General features: G+C 48.0%; 1 protein-coding gene across 2 annotated transcripts in view; it reads right to left on the bottom strand.

Moving 5' to 3' along the window:
* ARID3B (AT-rich interaction domain 3B) overlaps positions 1-13,691 on the bottom strand; it is a 58,042-nt gene that overhangs the window by 10,677 nt on the left and 33,674 nt on the right. The window lies entirely within an intron of this gene.

The raw sequence follows: 13,691 nt of genomic DNA, 5'->3' as shown, positions 1-13,691 counted from the left end.
CCAGCAACACTACCACCCTTGGAAGTTAGGCAGGGAGGCAGGAACCTCGTGTCAGCACTGGCTCCTCTCCTCTCCCTATCACCCACTTTCAGGGTGTTAGAAGGCTTCATGATTCGTCCTTGGAGGTGCCTCTCAAAGGCATCTTCCTTTTTGGCCTGCAGCCACCATCCTGGTCCAGACCCTCTCTGGCCCACAATTAGAGGCCTGCAGTAGCCTCTCAGCCATACAATCAACTTGCACACTGCAGCCAATCTTATTAAAATAGTACTTTTACCATATTACTCACCTCCTTGTTTAAAAACCTATGAAAACTCTTATTGCTTACCTAGCCCATCTCATCTCACATGTCTAATTGCATGACCCATGTTCCTCAACACTCCCTTAGAAGATCACATGTGAAGTATTCCTGGCATATCCGAGCAACTCACTTGTACTCCAACTCGCTGGGCCTTCTCCCTGTTGCCCCCAAAACACACTCTTTTCTGCCTCCACTCAAATCCTCCAGTGTTCTTCCATATCCACTCCTTCCAGGAAGCATGTTCTCACTACCCCAGTTCATGTGGGTTTCTTCCCTCTCAGAATTTCTATCACGCCCCTATAAGTTTAGCAAATTGTCCTTCTCTAATTGTTTCACATCTGTTCATCCGATATCCCAGGAGGACTGTCAGCTCTATGAAGGCAGGGGTTGTCTTTCCTTTATCATGCCTACCATGCCTTATAGCGTTTAATAAATTAACCTACCCAGAAATGTTTCTTGGGGTCTCACTATGTTGCCCAGGCTGGTCTCAAACTCCTGGACTCAAGCAATCCTCCCACTTCAGCCTCCCAAAGTGTTGGGATGACAGGCATGAGCCATTGCACCCGGCTGAGATTTTCTAGTGTGGTTCAAACTGCCTCTGAAGGCAACTCCCCAGAGAGGAATTACAAATTCATTTTGAGTAGTCATTGGACTAATTGCCTGGCTGTTTAAGATGGCATCTTTGAAGGACAACATTGTTATAGATGTAGAAATTTCATTAAAAATTGGCCTCTTTATAGTCACACACAACGTGACTGTATTATATTAGACTGAGAACTGCTTAGGGCAAGGGGAACAATGGCAGATACAGAACCTGAGGAGACAAGGAAGGGTCACAGTGGTGTCTGAAGTCAAGGTTGTAACCTAACTAATAAGTGATCTCTTCCCAGAGGGGAAAATGGACTCTTCTGGGAACTGTCATCACACCACAGAGAAAGCGCAGGTAAGAGGTGCACTGGAAACCGTGGTGGTGGCCCCTGCACCCTGCTGTGTGGCCCAGCTCCACCCAGGGCATACTTGGGAAGCTGTTTTCCTCACTCCACAGTGGACTCTCCTCACGCGAGCCCCCATGCCCTGATCAGGCACCCTGGTTCTGGAGATCAAGCTGATGAGATTGGGCGCATTATTCCCTGTGGCTGGCCCTCTGTGAAACTGTTAAAGTGGCTCCCAGTGCAGGCTGGCCCTTGGTGCCATCAGAAGCAGAGTGGAGGCTATGCCAACAGAGCGGAGGCTATACCGAGGGCTCTCTAGATGACAGTGGGGCTTTCATCAGATAATCCAGACACAAAAGCCTGCCGCATCTTTGATTCTTCTAATAACTGAGAGAGGCAGAATCTGCAGGTTGGTCTCAGCAGTTTGCTTTGTGCTTAATGGACCTGGTAGCCATTTCTCTTGTCCAAAGTAGATTCTACTATGAAGAAAGAGAGAAGGCCTTTAAGCTAAGTTTACCTGCTGAACAAGAACCAACAGGCAATCGACAGACTCAGGCCTCAGTTTCTGCAAATGTGAGGTGAGGAATTTGGACTAGATGATTTTCAGTTCTAAAGTCTATGAATAAAAAATTAAAACAAAAATTCTGCTGATGTACCTTCAAACCAGCAATATATAAATCGATAAACAAAAACTGACAGTTGTGATTATTACCAAAGGGAGAATCACATGGTTTTAGGAACTTGCCTGAATTATAGAGTAATGTTGTCAAGTGGCCTTGATACAGATGGTTTGAGATTTTCTCTGTGAAGGGCCCCGGGCTTAAGGCCAGATTTGTGAAGTTCACGTCCACAAGCAATGGCTCCTTTCCCAGCCTTTGTGGGAGGGAGTGAGGGGTCTCTGGCCTGCTCTCTGGGCTGTATTCTATCTTCCTCTAAGGAAGCTCTTCACCTGAGAGAGACAGGCCTCTGTCCACAAGAAATGCAAAAGCAACCCACAGAGCACCAGGAAGGAGGCAAACACCCACTGAAGACAGATCTTTGTGGGTCACTGGTGTTGGCCCTACAGGAGACCAAATCTCCACCCCCATCACGCCTCCCAGAAGGGGGTGAGCACCTGATGGGGAAACCTGTGGACTGTCAGTCACTGCTATCAAAGCAGGAGCTGGGATTTAGGGTAATTAATCATGCTCTCTCTGACAGGAATCCAGGGCCTTATCTGCACCCCAAGAAGTGCCGCTGGTCTCCAGTTCCCTCCTCAATAAAGGAGACTGACAGTTGCAACAAAGAGGCCCCTTATCAGATTTCAGCCAGGGAGCCTGCAGCCCGAGGGACGGATGTAAAAGGCTTTTATGAGGGCCATGGACCCAGTGAAGCTGGCGGGACTCCTGGGGCTTTAACCCTTGTTGGTGGGAATGCTGCTGGGCGCTGGCACTAGCAGGCCACAGTTGTGATCAGGAGCTTCCAGTGCAGATGTGGCCAAACAAAAGCTGCTCCCTGGTACTTTGTTTTCCTTTCTGCCACTCAGACAACCAAGATGTAGCTGGGGATAGGGGTGAGGGCAGAAGAGATGGCCTCTTCTGGCTTTGGAGACAAAGATGAGAGATGGTAAGAGTGTTGAAGGGAAAGCCACTTCCTCCCCGTTGCAGAGAATGGGCTGGTTCCAGGGAAGTCCAGAAGCAAACAGGGGCAGGGACCCCAGACAGACTCATATGGCTGCCTTCCTGCCAACTGGGCAGGGGTGAGGGCCCAGGATCCAGGGTGTGGCCCTGCCAGGGACCCTTGCTGCTTTTTCCAGGCTTTGAGAAAGATCATTAATCATTTCCATAGCCTGACTGTCAAGACAGCTGACCAGAGAGCCTGGAAGAGTTAAGACCTGTGTTAAGCAGGGAATGTGCGCAGGCAGGCAGGCTTCCTGAACATTCCTCTGCAAATTCATTCTTGCCCTGCTCTAGGCCTGCTCCCCAGAAGCCAGCAGAGAAATGACTGCTGATTTCCCATGACTTGTTCATATAGAGAATATCACAACAGATACTGGCAACTACTACAGGGGACAAGGGCTGAAAAACTACCTATTGGGTACTATGCACATTACCTGGGCGACGGGATCAATCGTACCCCAAACCTCAGTGCCATGCAGTAAATCCATGTAACAAACCTGCACATGTACCACCTGAACCTCTAACAAAAGTTTTAATAGGAAAGGGAAAGGAAAAAGAAAAGGGAAAGGAAAAGGAAAAAGGTCTCCCACTGGGAAACCAGGCAGCAGTGTCTGGTAGTCTGCCGTGCAGCTTGTAGTTGCACTGTTCCACAAGACAGGCCAGAGGCAAGGATGTGCCAATATGCTAGTATGGACTGACAAGAATCCTTAAGCCTTCTGCCTCCAACTGCCCACTGAGTGGGTCTAATTTACATACAGTATAGTGCATTAACCTTAACCATACAGCTCGCTAGATGTGTACTTCCAAATACACCTCCACAACCATCCCTCAGATCAAAATACAGAACTTTTTTTTTTTTGAGACAGAGTCTGGCTCTGTTGCCCAGGTTGGAGTGCAGTAGTGGGATCTCGGCTCGCTGCAAACTCCACCTCCCAGGTTCAAGTGATTGTCCTGCCTCAGCCTCCCAAGTGGCTGGGATTACAGGTGCTTGCCACCATGCCTGGCTAATTTTTGCATTTTTAGTGGAGACAGGGTTTCACAATGTTGGCCAGGCTGGTCTCGAACTCCTCACCACAGGTGATCCGCCTGCCTCAGCCTCCCAAAGTGCTGGGATGACAGCCGTGAGCCACCATGTCTGGCCAAAATACAGAACATCTCCTCTCATGCCTCTTTCCAATCAATATCCATCCTTCCACCCTACCCACTCTGGAAATAAACTGCTATTCTGACATATATTTTTTTGAACTTTATATAAATGGACTCACATAGTATATATTCTGTGCCTGGCTTCTTTTGCTCAATATCAGGTCTGAGAGTCATCCCAGCTGCGTATAGCAGTAGTTCATAACTTTTTTTTTCAGATGGAGTCTCACTCTGTAGCCCAGGCTAGAGTGCAGTGACATGATCTCGCCTCACTGCAGCCTCTGCCTCCCAGGCTCAAGCACTTCTCTCACCTCAGCCTCCCAAGTAGCTGGGACTACAGGCAGGTGCCACCACATCCAGCTAATTTTTTTTTTTTTTTTTTGGTAGAGATGGGGTTTCACCATGTTGCCCAGGCTGCTCTTGAACTTCTGAGCTCAAGTGATCCGCCCGCCTCACCCTCCCAAAGTGCTGGGATTACAGGTGTGAGCCACTGTACCTGGCTAGTTCATAACTTTCTACTGCTGTGTAGCATTCTGATATGTGACTATGCTACATTTACTTATCCATTCTACTACTGATGGACATTGGAATTCTTTCCAGTTTTTGGCTATAATGAATGGAGCTGCTATGAATATGCTTACCTGTATCTTTCAGTGAACACAAGCACTCATTTCTGTTGGGAATATACCCAGGAGTGCAACTGCTGGGTAACAAGGTCCAGGTATGTTTAGCTTTAGCGAACACTACCAAACAGACTTCCAAAGTAGTTGTATCCCTTTACACTCCCAGCTGTAATGCATGGGAGAGCTGGTGGTTCTACAACCTTGGAGGCTAATTTTAAACTCATTACCTTTTTTGCTACTCCAGCTTGGACTAATCTCTTTAGGTGAAGTTCAACAGTAAATGTAATATTGTATTCTGCTATGCCTAATAATAAGATTATGGTGGCTGGGCACGATGGCTCACGCCTGTAATTCCAACACTTTGGGAGGCCAAGGTGGGCAGATCACTTGAAGTCGGGAGTTTGAGACCAGCCTGTCCAGCATGGTGACACTCCATCCATCTCTATTAAAAATACAAAAATTAGCCAGACGTGGTGGCAGGCGCCTGTAATCCCAGCGACTCGGGAGGCTGAGGCAGGAGAATGGCGTGAACCCGGGCGGTGGAGGTTGCAGTGAGCCAAAATTGCGCCACTGCACTCCAGCCTGGGCGACACAGCGAGACTCCGTCTCAAAAAAAAAAAAAAAAAAAAAAAAAAGATTATGGCTATGACAGCTGCATTCAGAGAAACTGGCCAATGAATCAGAAGGAGGTGGACTGCAGGGTCTTCCCTGCTTTGCCTGCCACTGGGCAGATCTGGCTGGCATCTCCAGGAGAGGAGTGGAAGGCTGGCTGGGCTGGGCTGGGGCATGGGCCCATGGGGCATGGGCCTTCTGGCCTGAGCAGTGCATGGCTGTCTGAGCTTCCAGTGCTGTCGTGCCACTAGACTCTCAAAACCCAGCAGAACTTCCCCATGGTGTAAGCAAGCCAAACACTCACTGCAACCTTTCACTATACCAACTCTTAGATGATTTACTGAATATTGGTTCATTTTGGGACAAAAGAGGCAAAACTATCAAATAACTCAATTTTCCCATGTGTTAGAAATACCAATAAAAGATTTTGAAGGGAAAGAGGCTGAATTTAATGACAAAAGCAGGCTATTCAAATTAATTGTGACTTTCAAAAACCAGACTCCCTTCCTATGATCGTGGATAACTGGGTATTTATAGAGTATTATAATGACTATTAAAAATGGGAAAAAAACCAGTATATATTTTTTAACAGCAGCTGGGTCACCTAGAGAGAGAAAAAGATCTGGCCTCAGACAAAGGGCTAATCCAGACACTTAAAAGATTTGCATTTTAGACTTTCATTTGGGGTAAAGTTAGAAAATGAAGCCCCAAAGCCTATTTCATCTGAAAAAGACAACATATTTTCGTCTGCCAGGAAGGGTGTCCAGGGCACAGACCATTTACGGCAAGATACAAAGAATATACAAGAAATTGCCTCCACCAAAAGGCAAAGCAATATATGTCATGAACATTTCCTTGCCTGAGATGGATAGATAAGCACACAACAGAAGGAAAAACACTCAAATTGCACTTTGAAGCAGACCAAGCCCTTTTCCCACAGTAAATTCTTTGTATATACACATCAAAAAAGATCCAACAATCCATTTGGGAAAACCAAGGTCAGTTTGCAGCCTTGAAGAGAACTGATGGAGGCGGGGGGGGGGGGGGGGCAGGTCTACAAGTGAGGGCTTGACAAAACTTGTCTTCCATGTGACCAGGCAGTTCCTTAGCCTGGTATGCCCAGATGGGGCAGGGGCAGGGGCAGGGGCAGGAAAAGAGAGCCTTGCTTGTGGGCATTCTGGGTGCCTCCTGTGTCTCCCAAGCCTTACCCCATCCTGCCTTGACAGATGGCAGCCTCTGTGCCACTCTGAGTTATCACATCTGCCCTTCCCTATTTCTCTGAGAAACAGCCCTGACCCTGAGATGAAGACCCATCTTGCAAGTCAGGTTCTACCCTGTGTTCATCAGCTAGATGCTGAGAAGCGCTACTGGATGGTGGCCTGTGGAGGCAGGCCACCACCCTCTTGGAGGCGGTGAATGCTGCAGAAGACATAAGGTTTGCCGCTGCCCCAAAGGGGAGTGATGGGGTTGCTGGCTCTAGGGAACAAGTTTCTCAAAGATAAGGCAGGAGAAGCAAAGCACACTGGCCTGGGAGTTAGGAGATCGCGTGCTAAGTCTGCTCTGTGGCCTTAGGTGAGTTACTTAACCTTGGGTCTGCTTCTTCAGGGTTACAGGTGATAACCTTTGTTCTCTCTACTCCCCAGAGCTGGAGCTGAGGGGAGCAGCAGATCAGATAATGGGTTGAAAGGGTTCTGTAATGTGTATGGTATAATAAAAATGCAAGTAACAGTAAAATCACCATTATCGTCATCATCATCCTGACTCTTTAATGAAACCACACTTGTTTCACCTCCTAGGGAACAAGAAAACAAGCTTTTCTTCCTCACTGATGAAGGAAAAATGAAATTGTTTATAATAGCCTTTGCTTATTAGACTTAGAAATTAGTCCCTCCCCTTGGGCACTGAAAGACTAAATGGAAAATCTATGAGGGAATGGTATTTCAGAAACCACCCACAGGGAGTTAAATTAGCCAGACAATTTTATTTAGAACTGTTTTGGCTTTGTTTGCCAAAGAAACACGTTTTTTGTTTTTTGTTTGTTTTTTTGACAGTCTCATTCTGTTGCCCAGGCTGTGGTGCGATCCTGGCTTACTGCAACCTCTGCCTCCCAGGTTCAGGCGATTCTCCTGCCTCAGCCTCCCGAGTAGCTGGGATTGCCAGCATGTGCCACCATGCCTGGTTAATTCTTGTATTTTTAGTAGAGATGGGGTTTCACCATGGTGGCCAGGCTGGTCTCAAACCCCTGGCCTCAAGTGATCCGCCTGCCTTGGCTTCCCAAAGTGCTGGGATTACAGGCATGAGCCAATGTGTCCAGCCAAAACATGTGTATTTTTTGCACACACACACACACACACGCACACGGCAAAAGGTGAGCCAAAAGGGGCATCAGAGTTCTAAAACCTAACCAGTCTTTTCTAGAGAAATATTCTGGCGGGAATGGGGTGGTGGGGGACAATCGAGGGCAACTTGCTTAGTTGAATTTGGCTTCAGTCAGCAAAAGAGGAAATACACAGCAAGGACAGGAGAGAAGCATTTGGTCTCGGAGATTCCTGGTGTCGTTTCATACAATTACTTTGATAGAAAACTGCTAAAGGGGCTTTTCTTCTTTTGATTTTTTGTACATCAAGGGTAGCTCAATAGATACAATCATGGACACACAATACAGACAATAGAAACTTCCAAGATGACGCTAATTGAACCCTCTCATTCTATGGATAAGGAAACTGTGGCCGCTAGAGTGGGGAGGATGTGCTCAAGATCAGGAGAACGAAGGGATGTTAGCCCTGGCTTTGCACTGTCAGTCCAGAGCTCTTTCCACTCCCACAGGGCACTGCGCCTCGTCCCACTCCAATCTTCTCAGGCTTCTTTATGCGCAGGTTGCTCTGCTGCTCAGGGAGGGGAGGGGGTTGCCAGGGTGCAAGTCACCCCGGTCTTGCCTAGAAACCAAGATGCTGAGGGCTGAAAGGCCCATCTGTTGCAGTCAATTCACCCAAACATGTCAACAAGCAAGAGATACAGCACAAAGCAGCAGTTACGGCCCATCCTTGTCTCCCACTGGACAGCCATTTTATCACCTGCAGCTGCGGTCATTCGGGGCGGCCTGCTGTGTGCTGCATCCCTCAAAGCTGTCTGCTTCCTCTGTGGGCACAGCCTGCTGTGTCAAAGCTGCTGGCCCCTCTTACAGCCCAGTTGGGTGTCTCCAGGCCTTTCAAACTCAGGCTATTTTCTTTCTTTCTTTCTTTCTTTCTTTCTTTCTGCCTTCCATTTCCCTTTCCCTTTCCTTCTTTTTTTTTGTTTTTTGAGACAAAGTCTCACTCTGTTGCCCAGGCTGGAGTGCAATGGCATGAACTCAGCTCACTGTAGCCTTGACCTTCCAAGCTCAAGTGATCCTCCCACGTAGCTGAGACTACAGGTGCATGCCACCACACTCAGCTAATTAAGAAAAAATGTTTTTTTGTAGAGACAGGGTCTCACTATGTTGTCCAGGCTAACTCAGGCTATTTCCAGTGACTCCTGTGATATCTACTGCTTACCTTTCATATTAGCTATGGAGGCCAAGTCCTTGACCTGCTGCCGAGGTCTATGAGGCTTTTCCTTGATCCCAACTAACAAGATCTGCCTTCTGTGTCCCCCAGACACTCCACAAGTGACAAGTCACAAATGTCTAAGGGCCCTTGGTCTCACCATTCTGTTAAGAACAAAGACAGCCAGGCTTGGTGGCTCATGCCTGTAATCCTAACACTTTAGGAGGCCGAGGCGGGTGGATTACCTGAGGTTGGGAGTTCAAGACCAGCCTGGCCAACATGGTGAAACCCTGTCTCTACTAAAAATACAAAAAATTAGCCAGGTGCAATGATACGTGCCTGTAATCCCAGGTACTTAGGAGGCTGAGGCAGGAGAATCGCTTGAACCCAGGAGGCGGAGGTTGCAGTGAGCCAAGATGGTGCCACTACACTCCAGCCTGGGCTACAGAGGGAAACTTTGTTTAAAAAAAAAAAAAAAAGACAGGCCAGGTGCGGTGGCTCATGTCTGTAATTCCAGCACTTTGGGAGTCCAAGGCAGGCGGATCACTCGAGGCCAGGAGTTTGAGACCAGCCTGGCCAACATGGTGAAACTGTCTTTACTAAAAAATATATAAATTAGCCAGGCGTGGTGGTGCATGCCTGTAATCTCAGCTACTTGGGAGGCCGAGGCACGAGAATCACTTGAACCCGGGATGGGAAGGTTGCGGTAAGCCGAGATCGACCACTGAACTCCAGACTGGGACTCTGTCTCAAAAAAAGGAACAAAGACAGCAAGCCTCACATGATTAAAAGTGTAATCTGAGGCCCAGCACAGTGTGGTGGTTCACGCCTGTAATCCCAGCACTTTGGGAGGCCAAGGCAGTTGGATCACTTGATCCCAGGGGTTCGATACCAGCCTGGGCAACATAAGGGCCTCGTCTCCACAAAAAAACAAACAAACAAACAAAAAAACAGAAAAATTAGCTGAGTGTGGTGGTGCACACCTGTAGGCCCAGATTCTCAGGAGGCTGAGGTGGGAGGATCACCTGAGCCTGGGGAGGTCAAGAGTGCGGTGAGCCATGATTGCGCCACTATGCTCCAGCTTGGGCAATAGAGTGAGACCCTGTCACAAAAATAAATAAAATAATTAATTAAAATACAAGTGCAATCTGCTCCCACACCTCTTTTAAAATTTTCTTCTTTTTTTTCTGAGATGGAGTTTCACTCTTGTCACCCAGGCTGGAGTGCAATGGTGCGATCTTGGCTCACTGCAACCTCCGCCTCCTGGGTTCAAGTGATTCTCCTGACTCAGCCTCCTGGGTAGCTGGGATTACATCTTCTCTTTTTTGTTTTTTTTAATTACAGGGATGGGGTCTTGCTATGTTGCCCAGGCTGATCTCAAACTCCTGGTCTCAAGTGATCCTCCTACCTAGGCCTCCCAAAGTGCTGGAATTATAGGCATGAGCCACCATGCCCCACTCCCAACCATCCTGAACCACCCACTCTAGTTCGGACTACCAGATAAGAGTTTTCCAGGAAGGAGATTGCTGGGAAATAACAACCTCTACACTATCTTCTTGCCTCAGTCTCTCCTCTCTAGCCCAACTACACACTGCCACAGCAAGTTTCCTGAAAGCCAATGTTTTGCCTTCAATAACTCAGCTATACCTATAGACTGAAGTGTTAACTTTTTGGGAAAACATGGCCCTTCAGAGTCTCCTGCCAGCTGATCCATCCAGGACGGCCCCTGGCTCTGGGCCACCAACAAGGGTTCTTCCAGCTACACCAGGGCCACATGTGTCACATTTTTTCCTCCACCTACATGGTTGGGTCTGATACACTAGAGCCACAGCTCTTCTCAGAGGCTTTCTCTGCACTGCAGCCCAGGGTGAGGCCCCAGCACTCACTCCTTTGGCACTTAGTCACAGGAAACAACGCTACCTGACACAGCTTGCTCTCATGTACCTGACTGGAGGTAAGATGATTTTCATAAAAAGTTTTTTTTTTTTTTTTTTGAGACAGGGTCTCACGTTGTTGGCCAGGCTGGAGGGCAGTGGCGCAATGTTGGCTCATGACGGCCTCCAACTCCCCGGCTCGAGCAATTCGCCCACCTCAGCCTCCCAAGTAGCTTGGGACTACAGGAATGCATCACTACGCCTGGCTAATTTTGTTTTCATTTTTTGTAGAGACAAGGTCTCACTATGTTACCGAGGCTGGTCTTGAACTCCTGGACTCACCTGATCCTCCCACCTCAGCCTCCCACAGTGGTGGGATTACAGGCGTGAGCCACCACACTCAGCTAAGAGTTTTTCTTGCAGAGGATATTTTACATCTTTATTCTCTTTCCCATCTTTCCATGCCAGAGGATCTCAACAGGGGACAATTTTGCCCTACAGGGGACATTTATGACATCTAGAGACATTTTTGGTGGTTGTGACTGAGGGGCTGATATTGGTATCTAGTGGATAGAGGCCATGGATACTGCTAAACGTCCTACAGTAAGCGGGTGCGGTGGCTCACACCTGTAATCCCAGCACTCTGAAAAACCGAGGTGGGAGGATCACTTGAGGTCAGGAGTTCAATACCAGCCTGGGCAACATAGTGAGACCTCATTTCTACAGAACAAAAAAGTTAGCCAGGCATGGTGGTGCCTACCTATAGTCCCAGCTACTCAGGAGGCTGAAGCAGGAGAAAGGCTTCAGCTCAGCACTTTGAGGCTGCAGTGAGCTATGATCGCACCACTGCACTCCAGCTGAGGCAACAGAGTAAGACCCTGTCTCAAAAATAAAAACAAAATCCTACAGTGCACAGGACAGTCTCCACAACAAAGGACTACCCATCCCAAAGTCAACAGTGCTGAGGCTGAGAAACCTTTTATTAAAGTAACAAGTAGCAGACAGAACCGTTTCCCTTCTGTTGGTAATGCCAGCAAATAGTGAAATACCTGACATAAGTGCTGAAGACAGGACAAAGATTTACTCAGGACCTGAAGAACCATAAAATGATATTATCAAAGGGAGTCACTCACTCCTGCTTTGGGTTCACTTAGAAATATACTAGATGGCAATCTGGCAGTCCCAGTTGCTGCAGAACAGCAGGGTATGCAGCAAAGACTGTTCTCTACTGCTGACTCTCAATTACGGGGCAGCTGGCTGAAGGACACAGATGCACCCAAACCTCAAGGCAGCTTGAATACACTGCATGTGGCAATCTGAGCCAGGAAAACCAACAAGACTGCTCACACAGCAAACATGTCCTGAGCACCTTCCTGCCTGGCCCTGTGCTAGCACTGGGGACATGAAAGAATGACAAAGTGGCCCTCCTTGAGGAGCTCCTAGTCTAGCGGGGACATATAGTAGTAAACAATTACTGATCTTCACAATCAGTCTGGCTGATCTCACTTCCATTTTCCTTTAAAAATCCTTCAGGGAAGGGAGAAAAACAATAAAGTGGAAAATAAAGCGGTGGAGCTCCACTGCTGATTAAAATCTATATTGCTATAGCAGCCCCTTTGAGACAGGATCAGCTCCTGGGTTTGCACCAGCTGGGCTTGTGGAGCTTGTAAATAATTAAAAGGTAATTGGAAGGGGAGACCAAAGTATTAAGTGGATTTCTCTCTCTCTCAGGGCAAACACGGAGGTTCATTGCTGCCAGTCACATTATCTTTCAGGATTTTTTTTTTTTTTTTTTTTTTTTTGAGATGGAGTCTCGCTCTGTCGCCAGGATGGAGGGCAGTGGCGAAATCTTGGCTCACTGCAACCTTGGCTCACTGCAACCTCCATCTCCCGAGTTCAAGCAATTCTGCCTCAGCCTCCCGAGTAGCTGGAACTACAGGCACGCGCTATCATGCCCAGCTAATTTTTGTATTTTTAGTAGAGACGGGTTTCACCATGTTGGCCAGGATGGCCTCGATCTCTTGACCTCCTGATCCACCCACCTTGGCCTCCCAAAGTGCTGGGACTACAGGCAGGAGCCACCGCGCCCAGCCTCAGGATTATATTCTTGTTTTTTACTGACACACACAGTTCCAGATAACAGCTGGAGGAGCAAACTAATTAGGGCTGCTCAGATTGCTTTGATGGGCTTAGAGATTGGGGAAAACCAAGATTCAAAACTTTCGATTGCCTTTTTAAGCAAACGAGCGGTAACAGGCAGGCTACCAAGAAGGCAATAAGGCTGCCAAAGGTAAAGGAGTGGGAGGAAGGAGGGAAACAGAAAGAGAGAAGTTAACTTAGAATATTTAGCTGCTGGGGGCTGCCATTACAGCTTGGCCCAGGATAAAGAGGAAGATTTCATTCTTAGGTCTCAATAAAGTTGTTGACACTCGCACCAAGGGATGCATGATCAGCTATAACAGGATACTGGGAACAGGCTACTGGGAGTAGCTCTCTTCTATGGTTTTGTCCTGAGGGTGATGAAGGTGGAGCCACACAGGTTGCTGAAGGCCTTCTCCTAGAGAGGCTGGGGTGCTGGCCATGTGTTTTGAGGGCTGACCTGGCTGGTGAACCCATTGCTATGACTGAATACAAAGCCAGGAAGTTGAGTCACTCAGCTCTAAACTCAGTCACACCATAGTTTACGGTAGAGATGGCTCTTGGGGATGTGCGGGGAGTGAGGAGAGAAGGAAAGAGAATTGGGAGGGTGCATTATAAAGCAGATGCCGGCTGGGCGTAGTGGCTCATGCCTGTAATCCCAGTACTTTGGGAGGTCAAGGCAGGTGGATCACTTGAGGTCAGGATTTTGAGACCAGCCTGGCCAACATGGTGAAACCCCATCTCTACTGAAAAAAAAAAAAAAATTAGCCAGACATGGTGGTGTGCACCTGTAGTCCCAGCTACTCGGGAGGCTGAGGCATGAAAATTGCCTGAATACGGGAGGCAGAGGTTGCAGTGAGCTGAGATCACGCTACGGCACTCCAGCCT

The sequence above is a fragment of the Pongo abelii genome, chromosome 16, assembly GCF_028885655.2.
Source record: "Pongo abelii isolate AG06213 chromosome 16, NHGRI_mPonAbe1-v2.0_pri, whole genome shotgun sequence".
Lineage (NCBI taxonomy): Eukaryota > Metazoa > Chordata > Mammalia > Primates > Hominidae > Pongo > Pongo abelii.
This window is presented reverse-complemented; position numbering and strand designations above follow the sequence as displayed.